At 48.3% G+C, this 16,796-nt stretch overlaps 1 protein-coding gene across 2 annotated transcripts in view; it reads left to right on the forward strand.

Moving 5' to 3' along the window:
* Positions 1-16,796, forward strand: part of CDKAL1 (CDK5 regulatory subunit associated protein 1 like 1) — a 658,282-nt gene that overhangs the window by 611,292 nt on the left and 30,194 nt on the right. The window lies entirely within an intron of this gene.

The raw sequence follows: 16,796 nt of genomic DNA on the forward strand, positions 1-16,796 counted from the left end.
GGCACCCCCACGTGCACGAGCGATTGTGCTGTGTGGAGTTGGCACGCGTGGCTCCTGTCTGCTGCTGCGTTTCTTCCTTTCCTGCCGCCATCTGTGGCAAACAGCTTTTCCTAGAGCAACTCAGGCCTAAGTAGACTGTATGATCTTGTATTGGGTGTGAAAGGTCGTTTTTTTTTTTAAAGAGTCAGAACACCCCTCTTAACTGGATTCCTTTTTTGGAGGTGTGACCGCCCCCAAAACTACAGCTTGAAATGGGGAAGTTGTTTGGATTTTAAATACGTGTCCTTTACTTTCTCCTCCCTCCAAAGCGGATTGATTTTAAAAATACTGGAAGCTCTCCACTTACGTAGTAATCATTCTGGAAGAATTTCCCCCCCTTTCGGCTTAGTCTTTTATTCTTGGCTTAAATTGACACAAAAATTGCCCACGTGTTCACTCTGGAGCAACCTTCTGGTGTCAAGTTACACCTGTTTTCTCAGTGGTCTATAGCATTTGCAAAAGATTAAGGAGGGAAGATCCGAGCAAGCAGCGTGCATTTGTGATTGGTCGCCATCAAATGTAGAATTTCAGTTTAGCTTCAGCATGTCCAAGGCAGCCAAGTTACATGAAAGGGGGGAAACAGAACAGGCCAAGGGGAACCAATAGATCTTCAGTTTTCTTTTTTTTTTTCTGTCACCGTTGGCATTTCTTAATATCCTACACCTATAAACGGCATAGCAGAGCCTGTTTGTGCTTGAGAAAATGGAATTTTCCCCACAGAAGAGGAAGCCAGGGGCCGGAGCCATAGCACAGCAGGTAGGGCTTTTGCCTTGCACGTGGCCGACCTGGGTTCGATTCCCGGCATCCCATATGGCCCCCTGAGCACCGCCAGGAGTAATTCCTGCGTGCAGAGCCAGAGTAAAGCAAGGGAGGTCGAGGTGCACATGTGGCCACTTTCCCTGCCACAGCTCAGCCAGTAAAACAGGAGATCTGGAGCTCAGCTCTGGCAGGGGGGTGCGGGGGGGTCTCCCCAGCAAGATATGTGGGGATGGGGGTCAGGTGGGCGTGTCCGAGAGAATAATTGTTATTCCCATCCTCCTTAATGAGATGGACTGCCCTCCGCAGAGGAAGCCTGGCCGTGCCTTTGTGATGCTAATTAGACACCAGTAGAGCCGTAGAGTAGAGTAGAGTGGCCGGCTTTGATTCCTGCTTGATCCTCTCCTCTTGCATCCTCTGCTTCCACCCAGACTGGCCAAAGGTCCAAACATGGTGGGGCGCATTGCCCCGGTTATTTCCTTCCTCCCTCCGCGCTGGGCTCCTTGGGAACAGGGTTGGTAGTGGAAGGGTTTGCCTTCTAAAGAGCGGTGTATATTTTGCATCCTCATTTGGGACCTTTTGGCATCTTAAGACCAGGCCCTCCCCACCCCTACCCTCCAGACCCTTTTTTGGTTTTCCTGGAAAGTGACTAGCAGCGTGATCTTGCCTTGGCATGGGCGGCCAGAACAATGGAAGTAGCAGTAAGTCACAACAAGGATTGGAACTGACGTTGTCAGGGCTCACAGGTGGCTCCTGTGAAGCGGGGAGGAGAAAGACGGTCACTTTCTTCCTCCCGCCCCTGCCACCCGGGACCCAGGGTTACTGGGTTCTTGTTGAGCTCGCAGAAAGGGATTTCAGGAGTAGACAAGCAGTGAAGTAAAATATATTTTATTTGGAGGGTGTTTGAAGGTGTGGAGGGGGAGTGTGTGTGTGTGTGTGTGTGTGTGAGTGTGTGTGTGTGTGTGTTTGAGTGTGTGTGTGTGTGTGTGTGAGTGAGAGAGAGAGAGAGAGAGAGAGAGAGAGAGAGAGAGAGAGAGAGAGAGCAACACACGAGAGAGAGAACACGGGCTTCTCCAGAGGTGGAGAGAGCCCCTACACACATCCTAGCATTAGACACGAAAGCATGCAAGTACACATCTCAAGAGGGGAGATGCGGGTGACACATGTACTCTGGCACCGCATGTGCTCGGCCACGTGGGCACAAGCAGCACATGGGCTCGGGCAGCATATGCGCGCCCTTCCTTTGTCCAAGGTGGCTTTTTTTTTTTTTGCTTTTTTTTGGGGTTACACCTGGCGATGCACAGGGGTTACTCCTGGCTTTGCACTCAGGAATTACCCCTGGGCGTGCTCAGGGGACCATATGGGATGCTGGGATTTGAACCCGGGTCGGCCGTGTGCAAGGCAAACGCCCTACCCGCTGTGCTATCTTTCCAGCCCCCAAAGTGGCTTTTATAGGGTTTCCCCAACCTGCCCCCATCTGGGGCTTCTTTCTAGGTCAAAGTCCGTTGCTAAGGAGGTTACCAGGGAGGTTGGGAGGGGTGATGGTCTTCTTTGGACTGAATCTCTAAAGTTAGGGGATTCAAGGAATTTCCTTCATTGGAAGGGGTCCAATCTCCTCAGGCTCTTATCAGGCCTTAGTTCCTGCTTTTCCTGTCTTCTGCAAGGCCGGCTTGTGCCATTGCCTTGGGAGGGGCCTTGCCTATTCTGCCTACATCAGAACTAGAGAGAGGGTATAGGACTGAGGCGCCCGCCGTGCATACAGCTGACCCTGATTCCATCCCAGACACCCCAAATTGTCCCCCAGCACCACCAGGAGGGATCCCGGAGTCAGTCGTGGCCCCGCCTCCACCCCACCGCCCCAAATAATACCAAATATATTCAGCAACTGAAGAATTCTGTCTTTACAATTGATGCGTTTATATATGCGTTCTTTCCTGCAAGTATTGAATGATAAAGATCAATACGGGGCGTTTCTATTAAAGTCTTTAAAACTCTATCAGGTTCCAGAGAAGTCCAGTTCAATAGCAATTTAGTATGAACCACAGGTGTTTTGTTTTTTTTTTTTTAATTTTCCTGTGGACCACACAAAATGTAAAAAGGAAAAAATAAAATTGATTTTCTAGCGAATTGAATCTATATTCATAATTTGGTATATCGAATATATTATCATTTCGGCATGTGGTCACTGTGAAATTAGTGATGCCTTTTCCATTATCACACCCATATTCAATTTTTGAAGTCCACTGTGTGTGTATCTTGTACTGCTGTGTGTTTTATAGCACATCTCAGTTTGAATCTACCACATTTCAGGTGATCAACAATTCCATGGGGCCAGGGTTAGAATAATTCAGAAATTCACCACTTGCCTAAAATGATTCTCAACGTGAAATACATTTTTGTTTGTTTGTTTTGGTTTGGTTTGGTTTTTTGTTTGTTTTTGGTCTTGGAGTCACTATAGGCAATGCTCAGGGCTCGTTCCTGGCAGTGCCCAGGGGACCATGAAATCCATGTGTAATAACATGGGAGACAAATACAAGTTGTATGGCATTGTGTTACTTAATCTCTAAGGGGCTCTAGTTTCCTTGATTGTAAAATGAAGTTTTAGTGAAATCAATTTAGGATTTACATCCTTACCTATGATTTAAAAATATTTATATATATATATATATATCTTTTTTGATTGAGGTACTATGATTTGCTGTTAATGTTGCTGCATCTGTACCTAATTTCCTCACCACATCCATCTTGGGTACCATCCTCCCTCCCTCCGCATCCCCAAGGCTCCTCCATCTCCATTCCTTTTCTGCTTTGCACACTCAGTTCATGGGTCAGCTTCCTCATTCTGCCTTTGGCCCTTCTTACTCCATTGCTGCTTGTCTTTAAGCCCCACCTATGAAAGATTATTCTGTATCCATCCCTTACCTTCTGATTGACTTCTCTCACAATGATATCCTCAGATTCCATCCATGTTACAGCAAATTGCATGGTTTTGTCCTTTTTCAGAGTTGCATAGTATCTCATAGTTGTACACATACCACAACCTCCTAACCTACTCATTCATATTTGAGTCTTTGGGTTGTTCCTCTCTCTTAATTATTATACTAAGTGCTGCAATGAACGTAGGTGTGCATATGTCCTGTTATATTCGTGTCTTTGTGTGTGTTAGGGGTATATGGCACCGCTGAATCATATGGGAGCTCTAGTCCTTTTCTTTTTCTTTTGAGTGATCTCCACATTGCATTCACTCTTGGTGGGGATACTGTCTGGTATGACCGCTGTGAAAAGCCATCTGGCGGTCTGTCCTCACCTCTGACTGAGTGTTGAAGAGAAAGATGCCTGCTCTAGACACAGCGCCGGTCAGTGTACAGTTTGCTCAGGACCCAGTGGCCAGCTGATGTGGTAGCAACACCTCCCCAGGATCAAAGATCACCCTGCCACCCATGAAAGACAAAACTATTGGCGGCCCGATGGCGTATCCAGCACCGGGTAGCCACCAGACTACATTCCATGCTTCCTCACCTCCCCCCACCTCACCCCTGTACAGATAACAGAAGGCCAGGCCAAGCTTACCTGTCTTACCAGTCTTCTTTTTTTTTCAATTTTATTTTCAGAAAGTTGTTCACGAGAATTGATTCCATTCATATGTCGTCACCAGCCCCACCCCCAACACACCTTCCCACCACCGTTATTTCAGATTTCCCCACCACCGATCAAGCCCCCCGCACAGGCACATGCTAAATAATTTAGTTTGTATCGCTTGTTAGGAATCGGACGAGATGCCGTGCAGCTGCTTTCGCGACCACGTGCCCCTGGAATTCTAAAATTTTAAATAATTGGGGTCTGGGGACATGTCTGCAGCGTGCCGCTCTCTTCCAGGATTCATTGGTGTCTCGCCCGTCTTTATTTCCTTTCCTGCCCGAGACATCCCGGGTCTTTCCCAGGGCGCTGGTCTACCCCAGCCTCACCTGAGGTCGGTACGGCCCACCCGGGAGCGCACCCCAATAAACTTCTCCTCTTTTCTTCTTCTTCCCTTTACTTGTCTCTGTCCCCCTGTCTGCGCCAGGGAAGGTCCCCAGACCGGTCAGCCGGGAGGCCTATGGCACAGCGTCTCTCTGCCTTTCCCTCTCCAAACACACGGCTCTTTCCCTGACTGCTTCAGCCCCCGACTTCTGCTTGGACGAAGTATTTGGTCATGAAGGAACGGGGTCCCTCGGAGTGCTCCTGAGGAGGGCCTTGAGCGAAGGCGGGACTCTGGACTGGTAACTACCGCGCCTTGCTGGCTCGCCTGAGCGCTCCTTCTCCAAAGCCGTCTCGTCCCCTTGGGAGCTTGTCTGGCTCTGTTGTTGCAGAACTACCGCAGGGCCCGGCTTCACGTCGTCTAAGAGAAACTCCGCCGAGTAGATTGGCCCAGACTTGCCGACTAGTGGCCGCTCGGGACTGGGTGTGTGTGACTGGGGGGTGCAGGAAGGTGGCAGTGCGTGGAGATAGCCGTTCCATCTTAGGATTGAAGGTGGTGGCTTTGTTTGGGATGACACTTGCAGCAGCTGGGGGCCAGCTGACGGGGAAGAAGCCAGAGAGGTGGAACCCAGGTTCCTGCGTGCCAAGGATGCACTCCAGCCCTTGGGCTGTCTGCCCACCCAGGACTGAGCCTTCAATTCCTGGCAGTATCCTCTCTTTTTTAAAAAACTTAATTTTATTTTTATAAAACTGTTGACAATAATTTATTGCCTTCAGTACTCCCACACCAATCCCACCATCACCATCACACCTTCCCACCACCATATTTCAAATTGTTCCATCCTGAATCCCAAAACAGGACCTACATCATTTATTTTTTTATCACGTGTTATGAATAGTCCACTAAAAAATGATCCCCAAAAGTTTCCTTAGAGGAAGATAGATCCTTGTATCTCACACTTGGAGCCATTCAGACCCTGCATAAGAGATTACGAACATCCAAACAGTATTCTTGACAATGTAGCCTGTCTGGCTCTAACTTAAGTCAGTCGCTAATAAGTCCTTATGGAGCTAGAGGGATAATACAGGGGTGAAGGCACTTACCTGACAGTGAGATACAGCTACAAATCATCCAGGCACTGCAAATGATTCCCTGATTCCTGAATATCCCCAGCTGTGCCCACCCTAACACCCCCACACACACCACCACCACCACCACCACCACCACCACCACCACCACCACCACCCACACACACACAGAGTTCTCCTGGGCAGATACTACTGGCAACTCTTGGCATTTGGACCGAAATTAGTTTTCACTGTGGGGTGCTTAGAGCTTGCTCACTCCCGAGGGGAAAGGTGGTCACGTCCATGGTCAAGGTCTCTAAGGTCAGGTCGCTAGCTTAGGGTGCTGAGGAGAGCAGACCTTACACTCTGTGCTCCTCACGTGCTTCCCAAAGGCTCTGTAGGGCAGGAGAGACAGTACTGCGAGTTAGCTGCTTGCTTTGTACTCGGCACACGTGGTGCTGATCCCCAGCCCTGTATATGTTCCCCTGCCCCCTGGAGTGTCCCCTGAGCACTGGTCCAGGAAGAAGCCCTGGGCACTGACAAGTATAGTCCAAAAACCAAAAGAAAAAAGTACGGAACTTGCAGTTACAAGGTAATGCGTACTAGAGACACACTGGGTAGCATCACTGCCCTGCTCTGGTATGCAGGACACAGGGAAGAGGAGGAAATCCTGAGACTTCTTATCACTAGTTGAATTTTTTTCCCCTGCCTTCTGCTTTCTGGTTGTTTGGGTTGGGTTGGGTTGGGTTGGGTTCCTTGTATTTGTATAGAACGTGGATGTCGGGTGAGCCTCTGAGTCAGGTCACCACTTCACAACACACATAAGTCAAACCATGGTAGTGTTCAACTTGATGCCAGGATCCGCCGAAGTTATTTCTCAGTAGAATTGGAAAGAAATTTCCCCGCACAGCGTGGCTGGTTATTGTCAGAGTTCGAAGTCGACCACCCCTCAAGGACAGAGAGCAGAGCCGATGATGCCAATCCCATAGCGAGGTTTACTGCTCCAGCTAGCTGGGGTCCCAGTGTCCGCCGGACACAGCGGGCTTCCACAATGACCCCGAGCGCTAGGTTCAGCAAGTTCTTATACTTTCATTTTGGCGACTCAGCATCACTCAGCAATTTTCTATCACCTAGAGTACACATCTATGTTGTTGTTGTTGTTTTGGCCCGAGACATCCAGCCCACCTCCCTGACAGTTACGTTCCGGAGACCTAGTCTTATTCCGGGGATGTCACCTTTGGCAAAAGCATCTGGTTTTTCTGCTTTTCTTGTTCCTGGAGAGGCCTAAGTCACTCAGAGCCTGACATGGCTAGTTCTCTGGCTCAGTGGGTCCTAACATTAGTCTCTTCGAAGGTCTTTGAATCCCTAAAACTAATGTTAAAGGTATTCAAAGACATCAAATAAGTCTCGACTTTTCTTGAGCCTGAGAATGAGCCAGCCCTCCGGGCTCTCCGTAGGGGAGAGACGTGGGTTGGTCTTGGCCAAGTCACTCTTTGCTGTCAGCATTTTTTTTTTAAGGAGATCATTAAAGGACCATTACTGTACTGACTCTCCCAGCTGCTGGGAACAGCTTTGTTATTAAGAAAGAGAATGTCGGGGCTGGAGCCATAGCACAGGAGGTAGGGCGTTTGCCTTGCACGCAGCCGACCTGGGTTCGATTCCCAGCATCCCATATAGTCCCCTGAGCATCGCCGGGAGTAATTCCTGAGTCCAGAGCTAGTAGTAACCCCAGTGCATCGCCACATGTAACCCAAAAAAAAGGAAAGAAAGAAAGAAAGAAAGAAAGAAAGAGAGAAAGAGAGAAAGAGAGAAAGAGAGAAAGAGAGAAAGAGAGAAAGAGAGAAAGAAAGAAAGAAAGAAAGAAAGAAAGAAAGAAAGAGAGAAAGAGAGAAAGAAAGAGAAAGAGAGAATGTGCCTCCAGCAGGGAAGAAACTCCCTTGGGCTGCTTTTCTTAACCAGGGGCGGGCACTTGGCTAGATGAAAACCAATCAATGATCAAAGAGAAAAGTCGGGGGGGGGGGAGTGGGGGGGACCTTGTCAGAAATCCCTTATTCTGATTGGATTGAACAGAGCCACCTTGGGTCTGCCCCGTGTCCTGTCCCGGCTCTGGAAGGAAGGACTTAGCAAAAGCCAGGCCGCTCTTCCATTCTCTTTCAGGCTGAGGTCATGTCGAAGAGCAAGAAAGAATCTGAGGGTCACTAAGATACTCTAGCACTTAATGGATATGTGTAGATGGAATGTTCTAGGGAAGGATGTAATGCCTCCAAGGAACACTTTTCCTCCTGTTTGAATATGAAATCCCGCTAATTAGTTGAAGAGTTTTTTTTTTCCATACACAGGGAGTACAGTGGTTGGTTTGGTGGTGGTGGTGGTGGTGGTTGGTTGGTTGGTTGGTTGGTTGGTTGGTTGGTTGGTTAAAAAAAAAACAAACTAACCTCTGATCACTTGTATCTTGTATCATTGTTTAAGAGTTAGATGCAGCTGTGGTCCCATTGAGCCTGTAATGGTTCCACATCTGCCTCCAGGAATCATTAAGCAAACCAACAAATTGATGGTCGCATTTTCAAGACGACGGACTTCGAGGCCCCTTGCTCAGTTATTCTTACCAGCATCATTTTTGGACACCAGGTCTTGTGTGCAGTGGCCCTATTTCAGTGAAAGAGTGGCATTGTGGAAAAGGCCGGTAGCACTGTAACACTGTCATCCTGTTCATCGATTTGCTCCAGCGTCACCAGTAATGTCTCCATTTGTGGGTCTTGTTGTTACTGGTTTTGGCATATCAAATATGCCTATGGGTAGCTTGCCAGGCTCTGCCATGCAGGCGGGATACTCTTGGTAGCTTACCGGGTTCTCCGAAAGGGAGGGAGTAGTCAAACCAGGGCTGGCCGCATGCAAGGCAAATGCCCTACCCGCTGTGCTATTGCTCCAGTCCGGGAAAGGCCGGTATTAAATTTTAACAGTATGGCTATTCTTCCTGTTGATTGTCTTTATCCTAAGGATGCCTAGTTCTTTCATCCCCGCTTCTGCCAGGCCAGAAACAGAAGTGTGCATGACACAGTCGGGAGAATGACTGTAGGCCCGGGCGACCAGCCTCGCCGCTCTGCCTACTGTGAATGATGAATCAAAATGGAAAGGTTATCATTTTCATTAGCCGGGAAAGAACAAGACCGTGCTTCTCTCCCAGTGTAATTACAGTGGTTCACTGGCAGCATTACACTGCAGTAATTAGTCGAAAGGTGTATGTGAGGGCAGGCTTTTACACAGACACTAGAAATATTATTTCAGAGTTTAAGGTCATAGCCTTGTACTTAACATGTTCTGGGCAGCTTGTGTGGATGCCGGGGCTGGGAAGGAAAGTAATTTTTACTGGAGCTAAAGAAAGACATTTGACATTTCCCAAAGTCAGGCATTCAGAAACCAGGCAGGTAGAAAAATTGCATTTTATTATCTACAACCCCCCCCTCCAAATTAAATAAAATTTTAAAAAATACAGAAACCTAAGCTAAAGAAGTGACATGTCTAAATATTTTGTAGGATAAGCAGAGAGAAAATTCAGACTTGTTAGGAATATGATGTAAATAATTATCAAAGCTCTGGATATGTGGATTTTTATATCTGTTTCTTCAGAAGCAGTTAGAGATAATGGAGGAAAAAGAGATTGCTCAAAATTTTTCAGAGGAAGCAAAAATAGGGGGCTTTTTTTTGCCTTCTTTAATAACTTCTGGAAATAAATATATTTTTTACACAGTTTCTCTTCTACATACTGTTTGTGGATATTAGAGTGACATATTAAAATCTTTCTAAGCTAACCCATCCCAGAAGACATTGATCTGGAATTATTTTCCAAAGTCCCAGATCAGGTTTAATCTTTATAGAAAGAGAAGAGAAAAAAAAAAACTAAACTAAACTAAAACAAACAAGCAAAAACTAGTAGTGACAAAAGCCAACATCAAGCTAAGTTGCAGATGACTTTAAAAGGAACAGTTTGAAGAGACCATGCAGCGGGCAGGGCACTTGCCTTGCACGAGGCTGACCCAGGCTCGATCAGCGACAAGCCATGCTCTCTCCTGGGCACCGCCAGGAGTGAGGCCTGAGTACAGAGCCTGGCGGAAGCACAGAGCATTGCTGGGTGGGGCTCCACATCCCCAAAGCAAATAAAAATAACACCATTGGGGGCCAGAGCCATAGTAATAAGGGTAGGGCTTTCGCCTCGCACAACGGGTGACCTGGGTTCGATCCCCAGCGTCCCACCTGGTCTCTGGAGCACCACCAAGACTGATGCCTGAATGCAGAGCCAGGAGTAACCCCTGAGCATGGCCAGAAGCCAACAAATAAATAACCTTTGCTGCTTCTTATCCAACAAGTGCTTATCCGCAAGTAGCACATCTTCCCGCGTGCAGGGCAGAAACTCCAGTACCCGAGTGCCTCTGCTCACTGGCGAATACTGTCGGCTTGTTTCAGACTCTTCCAAGGTCTCTCTTTAACTCCTCAAGGTCAGTAGCTCCTGTTGGTTTAGGGACACACAGTGGGGACGCACGTCCTTGAATGAGCATTTGTTCAGTCCCATTCTGCCGGAAACCACCGCTTGCTTTTTTCGGTATGGTACCTGGCCATAGGATTGCCACTGCCACTGTCATTGTCATCCCACTACTCATCGATTCGCTCGAGCGGGCACCAGTAACGTCTTCATTTGTGAGACTTGTCATTACTGTTTTTGGCATATCGAAACGGGTCGCTTGCCAGGCTCTGCCGTGCAGGCGGGATACTCTCGGTAGCTTGCCGGGCTCTCCGAGAGGGGCAGAGGAATCGAACCTGGGTAGGCGTCGTGCAAGGCAAACACCCTACCCACTGTGGTATCACTCCAGCCCGGGCTAATATTTCTCACACTTTGAAGCACTTGGGACACTTTTAGCATAGATGTGACACAAGTAACTTGAGAGCGACGAGGATGGAACCTACCAAAACCTCCCGCCCCATATCGAGTTTAGCAAACAGGGCTTTTTTTGTGGGTTTTTTTCCCACCCCGCTTGGCCCTATTCAGAGTCAGGCACTACATGCAGAATCCGGTCCGTGATCTGCGCACTTTCTGGAACGAGCATCACTAGTGGGGATGGTGCCAGCCTCCCTTCCCGTCCCCACCGAGGGGGAAGCTGGCACAGCTTAGGTTCCTGTCTGGGAAATCAGAGCTTGCCCAGCAACTCAGGGCTCTCAGCTTGTCTCCCCGGGGATGTTGTGTCTTCTTTTGTGGGGAGGGGCAAGACACACTCGGCAGTGCTCAGGGGTATTCCTGGCTCTGTGCTCGGGAGTACAGAACATATATAAATGTTCCTCATGTCTTTTCTCATGCCATGTGTAGGAAATTGCACCACACTGCTTAACTGTCAGATTACACGGGGTGGCGGGGGTGGGGGGTCTGCACTTTACCCAGGGGGGTGGCGGGTGAGGGTTCCAGTGGACATCTGTACTTTCAGTCCCTTCAGTGAGTCCATCTGGGACACAGAGGGATGGTTTGACCAACCCGTTTTCATAGTTCACGTTCTGTGAAACGTCACTCTCAAGTAAGGTGAGAAGGAGCTAAATGTTGCTTGTGCGTTGAGGGAGCACTGCTCTGCGGGCAGGAGCGAGTCTCTGAGTGCGTGCGCCTGTAGGGGTGGGTGTCGGGGCCGAGGCCAAAGTCCAGCTTCCTGACCAGTGTTGAAGCCCCAGCAAGGGAAGCACAGCAGCAGGCCAGGGCCGCGGGGCCGCCGGAGCAGCCGCCCGGCGAGCAGGACGCGTGCTTTGGTGCAGCCCAGCTGGGTTGGGCCCCGGCCCTGCTGCGTCTCGCCCTGACGCCGAGACCAAAAGCAAAAGGTAAAAAGTGAGATCTCTGTCCTGGAGATTGCCCACCTGTTGACTGAGACATGCACTCACTCTCTTCCCCTGGAGAAGCTCGTGTTCTCTTTGGACACATAACACAGACATGCTTCCCCTCCCCCCCGACATATGCGCGCGCACACACACACACACACACTGTATTTCTCTAAATAAAGTGTTCCATTTAAAAAAAGTTAAAACTTGAGGCTGGAGCATGGGCACAGCAGGCCTGACACTTCCTTTACACAAGCCCAGCCCAGGGTTGATTCCGGCGACCCTGTGGCTCGCCTGTGCATCACCGGGCGTGACCCCTGAGTGCAGAGCCAGGAGTGACCCCTGAGCATCTCTGGGTGTGGCCCACAAACAATAAATAAAACAAAAAATAAATAATGGGGCTGAAAGAGAGAGAAAGAAACGGGGGGGGGGGAAGGGAGAGGTAGGGGGGAGAGAGGGAGAGAGAGAGACAGAACAGGATTAAGGCACTTGCCCTGCACCTGGCTGACCCCAGTGTGATCCCCTGCCCCCAGAAGTGCTGTCAGAGGCAGCAGGAACCCGGGAGCATCGCTGTGTTCCTTCTCACCCCCACCCCCACCCCAACTCAAAACGAAACTGTTGATGAAAGTCCTGACTACTGTCAGACTTCGCTCATGGAAACTGAGGTTCTCTTCCTCATGCTGTAGTGTATTTGTGTGTGTGCACGTGTGTGTGTGGATGCGTGTGCATGTATGTTTATGTGTGGGTGCATGCATGTGTGCGTGTATGTGCATGCGTATGTGTGTGCGTGTGTGTGTGTGTTAGGGGAGGGATGTTTTACCCTGTTCTTCAACTGTTAAATGTTATCAAAATTAAATATGCAGCCAATTGTCAATCATATACTGCAACAGTTGAGCCATGTGCCTTGCACGCAGGAGGCTGGGTTTGATCCCCAGCCCTGCATCGTCCCCCAGTCACTCCCAGGCCGGCTGTGGCTCCTCCTGTTGGCCATCCTACTGGCCCGTCCAAGGTCTTGGCATTTGATTTTTTTTGGGGGGGGAGGGGGGCTTTTGGGGTCACACTGGCGATACACAGGGGCTACTCCTGGTTCATGCACCCAGGAATTACTCCTGGCCGTGCTCGGGGGGCCATATGGGATGCTGGGAATTGAACCTGGGTCGGCCGAGTGCAAGGCAAAGGCCCCCCAGACCCTGCCTTTCTGTTCTCGATAATCCCTCCCCCTCCTCACTCCTTCCAGTTTCCCACTTCTTCCTGTTCTAGAATGTTCTATCACGAGGCCACCCTCTGTCCCTTTCTTAAGCTTTGCAGCACAGCTTAGACAGCAGTCTGGCCTGCAGAATCGCTTCGGTGTGCTGCCAACTGGAGTGACGGTGAGAACCCTTCTCCCCAACCTCTTCGCGCTTTGAGGAGTAGGTGTGTTCTGTAATTACAGCCTTTCTGGTTTTCTCTCTGGGAAAGGCTAGGTTTATTGCAAGGCTGGGGAGGTGCCATGCATTGCTGTTGGGCTGTTGGTTGTCCCGGTCATCAGGCGAGGTTCTCTCTGGGCCGGAAAGGCCGAGGGCTTATCTCTTTGTCGGCAGAAGATCAGAACATCTGTATCAGGCACAGATGTTACCAAACAAGCAGTTGAGGCACAAGTGTACATCCACTCTTCTCTGTAATGCTCTCCCAGACCTTCAGATGGCATGTCCTCTGCCGGATCCTACTAGCCGTTCCAGGTTGCAGGGCCTCGTTATCCTAGTGCCTGAGGATTTCTGTGGTGTGTCCCTTTTCTCCAGATGCCCCGCTTTTGCCAAGGAAATGGGGCCTTCCCTGCTTGATTGGCTGAGGCAGTCTTAGGCAACAAAATCAGTACGATTGTCCTAAGTCTTGTTTTACGTAGGTCTTTGATCCACACTGGGTATCGTATGGGAGCATGAAGAAAATAACTGGAATATGTAGGGGGAATCACAAATCACGAATCACGAAATCCCGTTGATTGTCAATTTCTCAAGCGGGCTCAGTAACCTCTCCATTCGTCCTATCCCTGAGATTTTAGAAGCCTCTCTCTTGGGGCCGGAGCGATAGCACAGCGGGTAGGGCGTTTGCCTTGCACGCGGCCGACCCAGGTTCGATCCCTGGCATCCCATATGGTCCCCCAAGCACCGCCAGGAGTAATTCCTGAGTGCAAAGCCAGGAGTAACCCCTGAGCATCGCTGGGTGTGACCCAAAAAGCAAAAAAAAAAAAAAAATAGAAGCCTCTCTCCACTCAGCCTTCCCAAGGATGCTGCCTTGGAGGCTCTTTCAGGGTCAGGGGAATGAGATCCAGCTGGTTACTGGCTTTAGCATATGAATACACCATGGGAAGCTTGCAAGGCTGACCCATGTGGGCAGGAAACTCTCGGTAGCTTGCTAGTTTCTCCCAGAGGGAGAAGTAGGTTATAAGATATTGCAAGGCTGCAAAGTGGCTGTGCGCTTCTGGTGAGCTTGCTTTTAAGTCTCTGGATGTTGGCCGTTGATGGGGATTACACACACCTGGGTTCCTCTGCCGGTATCTTCATGCGTGAGGCCTGTCCCTGTGGAGAGGGGCCTGGAGCATGGCTGTGGCTAGGTTCTGGTGGTCTTCGGCCGCCGGGAGCTCTGCTTGGAGCAGAGAGGGAAGTTGGAGCCCATCTCCTCCGAGGGGCCCTGGGGAAGACAGCCAGGCGTGCAGGCAAGAGACTCTCTAGGGGGAAGTGACTCTTAATTTAAAAAGGAGGTTTGATGCTTACATCAATACATGAAAACCCTAATAAGTTCCTGGTCATCTAGACAAAAGTTGTCTCTTTTGGAATTTTATCTGCATTTCTTTTTTTCCTAATTTTATTGGTGCTTCTGGACTGGAGTGATAGCACAGCGGGTAGGATGTTTGCCATGCAGGAGGCTACCAAGGTTTGATTCCTCCATCCCTCTCGGAGAGCCCGAGATGATCCCGCCCGCACGGCAGAGCCTAGCAAGCTACCCGTGGCGATTCGATATGCCAAAAACAGTAACAACAAGCTCACAATGGAGACGTTAGTGGTGCCCGCTTGACCAAATCAATGGACAATGGGACGACAGTGCTATAGTGCTACTGGTGCTTCTATGGTCACTTAAAATCATTGGCTCTCTTAAAGGTTGTATTTGTCATTTGTTTCAATGCAACTTCATTCGTAGAAAGAACTGGAGATGCTCAAGAGAGGGTCCAAGGGCTCGGGTGCCTGTTTGCTGCTGACTCTGGTTCAGCCCCTTGGTACTGCATCATCCACCCAAGTACCAGCAGGAGTGACCCTTGAGCACAGAGCTAGGAGTACCCCTGAAGCACCAGCTGGTATGACCCAACTCTCTCCTCCCACCCCCCAAATAGAGGAAATGGAAGAAAGCATTTTTTTTTATTCCTCTATTATATTTGGGGTTGGTGGAGGGGCAGGTTGCAATCACTTTGAACCCAACTCCTCTCTTAGCTTATTTTTCTCCCAATGCCCTTGATGGGATAAGACCCTGACCGGTGAGACCAGAGGCATAGCTGAAGCAACAGATGGACACATCTTCTCCACTCTAGATGACTAGACATGGACTAAACAGCAGCACTCCTGTACCCCTCCCGTAAATCATGTTTATTCATCACCTGGAGTTAGTTTTCTGGTGGCTGGTGGTGAGTGCGGCTCTCCACTGTGTAGAAACACAGCACTTCCTTGCATCTTCACGCATGTATATTACTGCCAGGTAGTTATATTGAGATCAGAATTAACATTTCCCCCAGACCCCCCCCACACCAAAAATAATTAAATAAAACCGATGACACCAGTTATCCACATCCATTCTCATGTGAAGGAAATGCTACAAAGCTCTCAGTGGCTGTACAATTTCACATTGTTGTGAAATTTCCCGAAAATTTGTTAGATGAAGCCTAATTGCAGATTTCCTTAAGAACCATTGACAGATACTTAGCCTAAGTTAGAAGCAACTCACACTGTGAAATGTGTGCAAACATTGAGTCTCCTTGCGGAAGAATACACTTCAGCAACACCCAATATTCATCCATCTGTTTTGAATGAACAGGACCGTTCAAACTTAAAGCACAAGTTGGGAAAACTTTTTGGTTTTGCTACTTGATTTTCTTTCTTTCTTTTTTCAAGAGGGTAATGGTGCAGGAACTTTCACCGGATCTCAGGGAGTGAGATAAGCCTTTGATAAGAATCATCGCAGGGGTCTGCATTTTGAATGAGATAGTAAGCTTGATGAGAGATTATGGTGTATTTAGGTATTGGCATTGTATGATGGAAAGGGGATTTGATTTTTTTTTCATTTTTTATTGTTAGGTGGTCTATTTAGTGCAGCTGTGTTTACACTTTCTCAATGCAAACTGTCTGAATACGGTGACAAGTCCCTACACAGAGAAGAGGCATTGCTTTTAAAAATCTTCTTGCCAAGGGCTTTAACTCGGAGACTGTGTTTATCAAGGTCCCGTGGCAAAACTCATGTGGGGCAGAATCATGTATGCCTGGCACTTGGCTACTTCACCACCTTATTTTCAAAAAAGAAAGGAAGAAATAGATATTTTTATGGGAAGATTGTTTTCTTTTTAACGATAGTCACATTTTGCCATTGTTGCAAATGATTGAACTTTGGTTTTACAACTGTATGCTTAATTCATAAATGATCCAGTAGGGGAGCAGAAAATCTCATATTCTTGCCACGTTTATCTTAAAAAACAAACTAAAAAATATTTTTATAAATTTCTTTAAAAATATATTTTTAAATATTTTTTAAAATAAGAAGTTATTTTAAAAAGTGAACCTGGGGTCACATCTATGACAAAGAAGAGGCCAGTGATCCCCCTAATATATGCGTGTAATAGGGAACTTGCTGTGACTTTAGTCACTTCAGAATCCTGCAACATGTGAATATTGAGATGCAAGACTTAATGACTAGTTTTTGAGGCATTTTCTTTAGTGATCCATCTCTTATAACTCAAATTAATGTTTATTACAGCTCTCTTATATTGCCAAAATATTTTCATGAATTTGTTTCAGAAGCAGCTTGTTCTGGCTTGTTTTGCAACTTTGTGATATTCAAACAAAGTGATATTCAGAAGATTTTCGTCCGTCCTTGAAGCTTTAATTATCTTT

The sequence above is a fragment of the Sorex araneus genome, chromosome 2 (assembly GCF_027595985.1).
Source record: "Sorex araneus isolate mSorAra2 chromosome 2, mSorAra2.pri, whole genome shotgun sequence".
Lineage (NCBI taxonomy): Eukaryota > Metazoa > Chordata > Mammalia > Eulipotyphla > Soricidae > Sorex > Sorex araneus.